This window comes from Castor canadensis, chromosome 9 (genome assembly GCF_047511655.1).
Source record: "Castor canadensis chromosome 9, mCasCan1.hap1v2, whole genome shotgun sequence".
Classification (NCBI taxonomy): domain Eukaryota; kingdom Metazoa; phylum Chordata; class Mammalia; order Rodentia; family Castoridae; genus Castor; species Castor canadensis.
Window position 1 is genome coordinate 32,243,636 of NC_133394.1, and position 7,774 is coordinate 32,251,409.

Consider the following 7,774-nt stretch of genomic DNA (forward strand, 5'->3'; position numbering starts at 1 on the left):
TTCCTGTTCTTTACCTAAAATGAAATATAATCTCTATAAAAGTAACACAGAAGAACACATGATTATCTCCCAGGAGAAGCCCATTGCCACGCAGAAATCAGGTTCTTCTCACGCAGCTCCTCTAGAAATCCCAAAGCATCTGGCAGAAGTTTCTAACATCCACCAGGCAGCACTGTGGCCGTGCCAGGCACAGCTGGCATGTTCACGTAAATTTAAAATGAAAATCTGAAACTCAGAGATGGTGCTCGCTCATTGTTCCGAAAACAGGAATAGGAAGCAGCCCCCCCACCTCCCAACCTCTAACAAGACAACTGCAGAGCTTCACCACCTGGAAGCAAGTACTAATGTCCACCCACTGCGCCTGCGCAACAGGCCGCTCTGAGGTGGGCGGAGAGACAGGGTTGCGCAGGACCTGGCTGCGTGGGGCGGGGCTGAGAGGCGCATCGCGCTTGCGCAGAGGGCCTGGCGGCGGGTTTAGTCGTTATTTTTGAAACGTCTGGTGGGAAACTGCCGTGGAAGCCCTTGCTGGAGCTGTCTGCCCACTACCAGCCGCGTTTAGTGAGCGGACCTCGCCATGGCCCTGCAACTTGCTCGGGTGCAAGCCATCACTCTGCTCAGGACTGCGGAGATTTTGGTGGATTCCTTCTGTCAGTCCTCGCTCAGGACGCGGCTGGGAGACCTGGGCTCCAGAGGCCTCGTGGGCCCGAGGGTCGGCCTGGGAGACCATGAGGCCCATGCCGCCCAGGCACTGGCCCCTCGAGGAACCTGGGAGTGGGATGCGGGCTGCTCCTCACTACTGACGCGCTGCTTAGGTGGGAGGAGAGGCCTGCGTGCTGATGATGTCTATCTGGCAGGGCCTCCCCCTCTCCTGAGCTGCTCTTTAAAGTGCGTACCCCCTACCCCAGTCTTAGGCCTGGTGTACCTGGTGGGGCCTGGCGAGGATTTTTACCCAGACTCCACCCCACCTGGGCTGTGGAAGACGCTGCACCCCACCAGGCCCCCTGCACCTTCTAATGGATCCTGAAGAGATGAGGAGGAATTAGAGGGACAAGCTTGCCTGAGGAGTGGGACCAGGAAGTCAGTCAGTCAGTTGCTAATTCCGAAGAAACAGCCTAATTTGATCTTCTCTAACCATATAACCTCAAGAGAGATTGCAAAGAGGTGAAATTTGGCAATAGTTTAACGTTATGGAAGCTCAGGACCTGCCTGCATGGAGCAGGGTTTAGAGTCGCGCTTGTGCAGAGGGCCCGGCGGCAGGTCGCTGAGTTGATTTTTACTATTTTCCCAGGCACCGTTCAAATCGTGGTTCTCCTGATCTCTGCTTCCTGAGTAGCTTACAGTTAGTCGTGAGCTACTGGCGCGTCGTTATTTTTGAAACGCCTGCTAGGGAAACTGCTGCGGAAGCCACAGCTGGAGCAGTCTGCCCTCTAAAACCAGCATCATGGTGAGCAGACCTCACCACAGCGATGCAGCTCCCTCCAGAGCAAGACATCACCCGGTACAGAACACCAAGATCGTGGCCAAATTCTTGTATGAATCCTCACGCAAGACATCGCGGGGAGATTTACCTGGGGTCTGGCGGCCTCGCGGGACCAAGGCTCAGCCTGGGCCTGGAGGACCTGGCCGCGCAGGTACCAGCCCTCTGGAGGAACCTGGGAGTGGGATGCAGGCTCCTCTTGAGAGACTGATGGGCTGCTCAGGTGCTAAGAGAGGCCTGTATGCTGCTGAGGCCTGGCTCACAGAGCCTCCCCTTCTCCTGAGCTGCGCTTTAAAGTGCACACACCTTCCTCCTGTCTTAGGCCTAGTGTGCTGATGAGGCCTGGTGTGGATTTTCACCCAGACTCCACCCCACCCGAGCTGTGGGTGGCATTGTGCCCCACCAGGCCACCTGTATCTTCCCATGGAGCCTGAGGAAATGAGGAGGAATTAGAGGGACAGGCTTTTCTGGGGAGGGGTCCAGACAGTCAAATCAGTGACTAATGCCGAGGAAACAACTTGAGTTGATCTCCTCTGGCCACATAATCTCAATTTAGATAGAGTGTAAAGAGGTGAAATTTGGCAATGGTAGTTTAATGCCTTTTGACATTTTTCTCTTACAGCCACATAAATGCCACTTTGCTTTCCTTGGAAGCAAAATTTTAAGAAATTTCTATGTTACTTTTCTCTGCTTTCAGCAGACATACAAACACATGTTTAGGCATTTATAGCTGTAACATTTCCTTTGCTTTCAGCATTTGGCATCCACAGCATTTTCTATCAGCATGGTGTAGATCCACCTGACACCGTTACTGGAGGGCAGAAATCCTGACTCATCTTGCTTGTCGTTACTGATTCTGAGCTCATAAAATATCTCAGTAATGAGATGGAACAACTGAAAGGTATTGAGTTTTGCATGTCTTCTAGGGTCCACATTTTATACATCTCAAGGAGTTTTTTTTCCAGCTCTTTTTGTACAAGTAAAAAACTAACATCTCAAATACACTGATCTCAAGGGGACCAAGGAAAAAAACAGAGAAATTGAAAGAAAGCTCACCTTCCCTCAGTACAGTTTAAGTAAACTGAGTAGTTGATGTTGGAAATTTTATGTCTTAACAAAACAATCTATTTTTTTTCTTTATTCATATCTTCATATGTGCATATATTGTTTGGGTCATTTCTCCCCCTGTCCCTCCCTTCCTCCCTCTCCCCCTCACCCCCTTGCTTCCAGGTAGAACCTGTTTTGCCCTTTTCTCCAATTAACAAAACAGTCTCTTATCATTTCTCTTAGAAATGGCTTTTGCAGTTAATATATCCAAATGAAAGAAGTTGGAATTTTTACACAATTGTGATGATATCGATTATCTGTTTGAGAAACCACTGTATATTCTTTTTTATACTGTCTGCTTTAACTATGATAAATTAATTTTCTGTAACCAGTAAACTGGTGTTTATTGTCATAATATTGAGATCAAAGAAAATAAAATTTGATCCAACTAAGAAAAGAAATTAAGAACAATGAACTAAGTAGAACATCCAGTAGAGTTTTATTTTTCAACTATTTCCATTCAACTTTTTGAAAAATATTGCCGCTTATTCAAATCAAAACACGTTTTCTTTTTGTTAATTCAAGAAATTATTGTATCACCTTTTGGATCAATGCTTGTTCACCATCATTTCTTTTTTCATTCTAGTATTCCTATTAGTTCCTCATGACTCTCTTTGCTTAGGAATCTCATTTCTAATTAGTTATAGCTTGTTTCTCCCCATCTTCCAGAATTCCAAAAAGCCCTTCAGTATCCATCTTTTTCCTTTTTAAGTGTTTAAATTCAGAAATCATTGTTTTTCAGAATTTTTAATTAGTTTCAATCATAGCTTTATTCTTTAAATTATAATTTTCATTTTTGTTAGTCTTAAGAGAGCCTTCCATTGATGGCCATCTGAACTTTGTTAGCTTGAAACAATTTTGTTTCCTTTTTGCACTTGTACTGGGATTGAACAGTTTAGGCAAGTGTTCCTCCACTTGAACCATGCCTAGCCCTTTTGTTTGTGTTTTGTTTTGAGACAGTATCTGGCTAACTTTGCTCAGGCTGGCCTTGAGCTCTCCATTCTCTGCCTCTCAAGAACATTACATTACCATGTGCACCACTGTGCCCTGTGATATTTCTCTTTGAAGCCATATCCTTTAATGTTTCCCTACCCTTCATATCAATAGGAGTTAAATCCCTCAACACTTGAGCAGGTCAGTTCTCAAGAATGACAGGCAAAGGATACAGGGTTTATCGTTTGTGCTGTTGACATTTTGATCTGGTATTAAGTGTGGTGTGCTTTCTTGTGTATTATAGGATGTGAGGCAACATCCTTGACCTCTGCCCACGATGTGACTAAACACACCTTTTAGCTTTCACCATCAAAAATGTCTCTGTATATTGCTAAAGGTACTCTGGGTACAAAATCCTGCTTGATTGAGAACTTCTGCTCTGGTAGTTCAGTACTAGCATAACAGCAAGATGAGAGCTTTGCTAGTCATGGGGATAGACTTGTATTTTCAAGTGCAAATAAGAAACACATAGATAGCAACAGCCTACCACTCTCAGAATAGCTTTCAAAAACAGAGGTCAGAATTAAGTTATCTGTAGTCATTCATAATCAGATCATCTGCTGTGGGTCCTCTAGGACACTGTGAATGTTCGTCTTCATCTTACTGAACTTCTCATTTTTCTTTTAGTTAAAATAAAAGAATTGCTCTTCTTTACAAGCAAATAGTTCCAGGTTTTTAAAAAAATTTCATTTCCTCTAACCTGTTAGAGACCTTATGTTACTGCTCCTCTCTAATATTTTCTATGTACTCTATACCTTGAATTATTTCTCTTAGTTTCATCTCTTTCTCTGAATATGCTGTCCCAATTTCAAGATTAATTCTGGGCTCGTTCTGAGCTTCTTCTCTTTATAACCTCTGTCTAGGTTATCTCTGACATCGACATAGCTTCACTAACAACTTTTGTGGAGTCAACCATTTGCTTTTCTCTAACCCAGATCTCTTCTTATTCTAGACCTGTGTTTCTAACACCTATATCTTGATGTGTCTAATCTGGAGATAACTTTGTACTCAGCACACTAATAACTAAATTTAGGATAGTCTTCCAAATTGATAATCTCTCAATGTAGCTCAATAGTCTAAATAGAAAGAAAAGTCAGAAACTTGAGAGCTACTTCTGAATCGTTACTCTTCCTTATTCTCATGGCTAATCCAGTAAATCTTAATAATTATAACCATGAAATGTCTTGGTGACATCTCTACTACTTATATCCTATAAGCTTTCATTCCTTTTTGACCAAATTACCAATGAACTAACTAGTATCCATAGCTGCTCTTTTAATATTTTTCAGTCCATAGTCTACATGATAGTGTGGATGATAGTTTCAAATACAAGTCTTAACTCATATTGCTCTGTTTCAAGTACAATAGTGATTTTCCTGATTCTTAAGTATGATTTCTTTAATTTGAGCCACATGGATTTGCATGCTCTGACCTCTTATTTTACCAGAATTAGTTAACTTTCCCTTTCTTCACTCTAGTTGTATTGGTTTGCTTCAATGCTCTGGTCCCATGCTGTCCACTTTGTAATGTTTAAAGCCTTTTTTCCCTCTACTTTTGCATGCTTAGTTAGTTAATCATTAGAACTAAAACCAATGCTTTCCTCACCTTCCTGAATGGGCCATATTTTCCTATTATGCTCTCACTGTTCTATCCCTCTCTCTCCATAACAGATATCATAATTACAACTTCACATCTCTTGTGTTCATAATTATATTAATGTCCCTCTCCTAAGTTCTTACCTCCATTTATTCAAAAGCACCACATGCTGTATCCTCAACATCTAGTATATACCTGCTCATAATATTAACAATTCAAAAACAGAAGCTCTATTATTGATGGGGCAAACTTCCTTAAATGTGAGAGGCAGTCCAAAATACCAGTGGTTGAAATTTACTACAGATAGAAAGTGTGAGCTTAGGAAAGAGTTGCTTTGCAATAAAGTGAACCACAAAATACTGGCTATACAACTGTTCATTCAGAAACTGGTGGTAGTCATCTCAAATACTGAAAAGTGGCAGCAGTTAGATATTGAATGTGACAAGACTGCAAAAGATGACAGAGAAGTGTAGATTAAATTATTCTTACCTTGATGTATATTTTCAAAACTTGCTATAATTGCAAATGTGTTCTAACTTACTGAGGTAGTATGTTTCTAAGGTGTATTTTCTAAAATATCTTCAAGGAAAGTATCCTAGGCTATGGTGGTACCTCATAGGTTCGCATAGATAGGATAATTTTAATATAATTGCTTCCAGCCTAAATCAGTAAATTTTGAATTTGAATATTTTTGGTGATATATGCAGAACTATAGGTGATACAGTATATGGACCAGTTAGTCAGTTATTGAAAGGTACTGTTAACTATACAAAATGGCCCCAGGTCCCCTCACAACTTAAGATGTGGCTCTACTCTCCTTCATTTATTGTCCTATGAACTTCCCAAGATACTTTACAACCTCCTAAAGCTTGCAAACTCTCTTAAATTAAAACTTAAAATGAATTAACCAACTTGGTTTCTTTGCTATGCTCCCAGAGAAATGGCTCAGAAAGCTGTCCAGGAATAAATCCATTCAGTGATCAGACAGATCACAGTTATAGTGACATTTCTGGCACTATTAAATGTTTTTTATATGTATTATGCAACTTATTGCCTTAGATTTATTCAGAATAAGACTAAGCTACTGTTGTGTGAACCACACTTCATTAATTTTTTTCTTCATTATCATTGCAATGTAGCATGTGTGCGTGTGTATATGAATTCCAGAAAATTTGTAAATATTGAAAATGGAAAAGGATTCCATAACACCCACTGTTGAACATTTTAATGTAATTCTTTTCACTACTTTTATTTTCTACCCATTATTTCATATAATATGACTAAATATTATTGTATCTTTCTTTCATTCTTAGTTACTCCATTAATGAAGTATTTACTAAATGCCTTCTGTGTGCCAGCCATTGATATGAACAGTAGTATATAGATTTCTTGTGCCTAATGTTCATTTTTTATGTAATTGTATGCTTACTATATTTCAATGGTTTTCTCCTTACAGAAAATAAAAATTTGTATTTCTCATAAAAAAGTACACAACTGAGCCCTGGTGGCTCATACTTGTAACCCTAGCTGCTTGAGAGTCTGAGCACAGTGCTAATGTGCCTGCCACTGAGACTACAAAGCAGACTGAAACTGGTAAGATCACAGTTCCAGGCCAATCCATGCAAAAAAATCAGAGCTCATTTCAAAGGAAAAAAGTGGGGTGTAGTGGCATATGCCTCTCTTCCTAGCTAGTCATGAAGTGTAAAATAGGAGTATTACCATCCAGACCAGCTTGTGCAAAAAGCATGAATCTCCAAAATAACTAGGACAAAAAAGTGGTGGAGTTATGGCTCAAATGGTAAAGCATCTGCCTCATAAGCATGTCCTGTTGAGAGATTTGTGGGATGGTTTTGATTTTGAAAAGTAATGTACTTTCTTATCCCTAACATAGGCTCATTTAATCTAATGATTTATACAAAGATTTGATTGGACCTGAAAAATGGGACCTCAGTTCACTGCCAGTTCTGAAGATATCCATCTTCCTTTCTTTACTACCACAATCCCCAAAGTAAACAACTTGGTGACCATCAAAGTCCTGTCAATGACTAAAGGTGAGATGGGGACAATAATGTAATTCTCAAATCTTATATTCCTAAAACAAGATCAACAATTAATGTTTTTTTTTCATTGTTAAATTTTCACATGGGGAAAGCCAACATTATACTTTGATGAATGTGCATAATTTTTCCATTTGTGGGGGGACATTTTTGACTTACTATGGGTTTAACATAATTCATTTAGTGAACATTGTTCAAGAGGAACCAGAATAGTTTGTAAGCATTGTAATGTGAAGTTCTTTAAAGTTAAATTATACATGGAAAATTTTTGCTACAAGGCTAAATACTTAGTCATTTTTTTCAGCTAAGAACTCAGCACCTTGTTTCATTCTTAGCAGTTTACACACAGTAATATACACATTAATAGATATTAAATATGTGATTTTTGCATGAAGGATGCAGGCTATGTGCACTTGTTTAATAATAGGAAATGTTAAATGAGTAAATACAGATAAAGAGCTTAGAACAGTGTTTAATCAGTGTTTAAACAGTGTTAATACTTGATTAAATACTTAATCAAGTATTTAATAAAATGAGTAAAAAT

At 39.9% G+C, this 7,774-nt stretch overlaps 1 pseudogene; it reads left to right on the forward strand.

Moving 5' to 3' along the window:
- Nucleotides 1-468: 468 nt before the first annotated feature.
- LOC141410725 (mitotic spindle assembly checkpoint protein MAD2A-like) lies at nucleotides 469-7,383 on the forward strand (annotated as a pseudogene).
- Nucleotides 7,384-7,774: the final 391 nt, after the last annotated feature.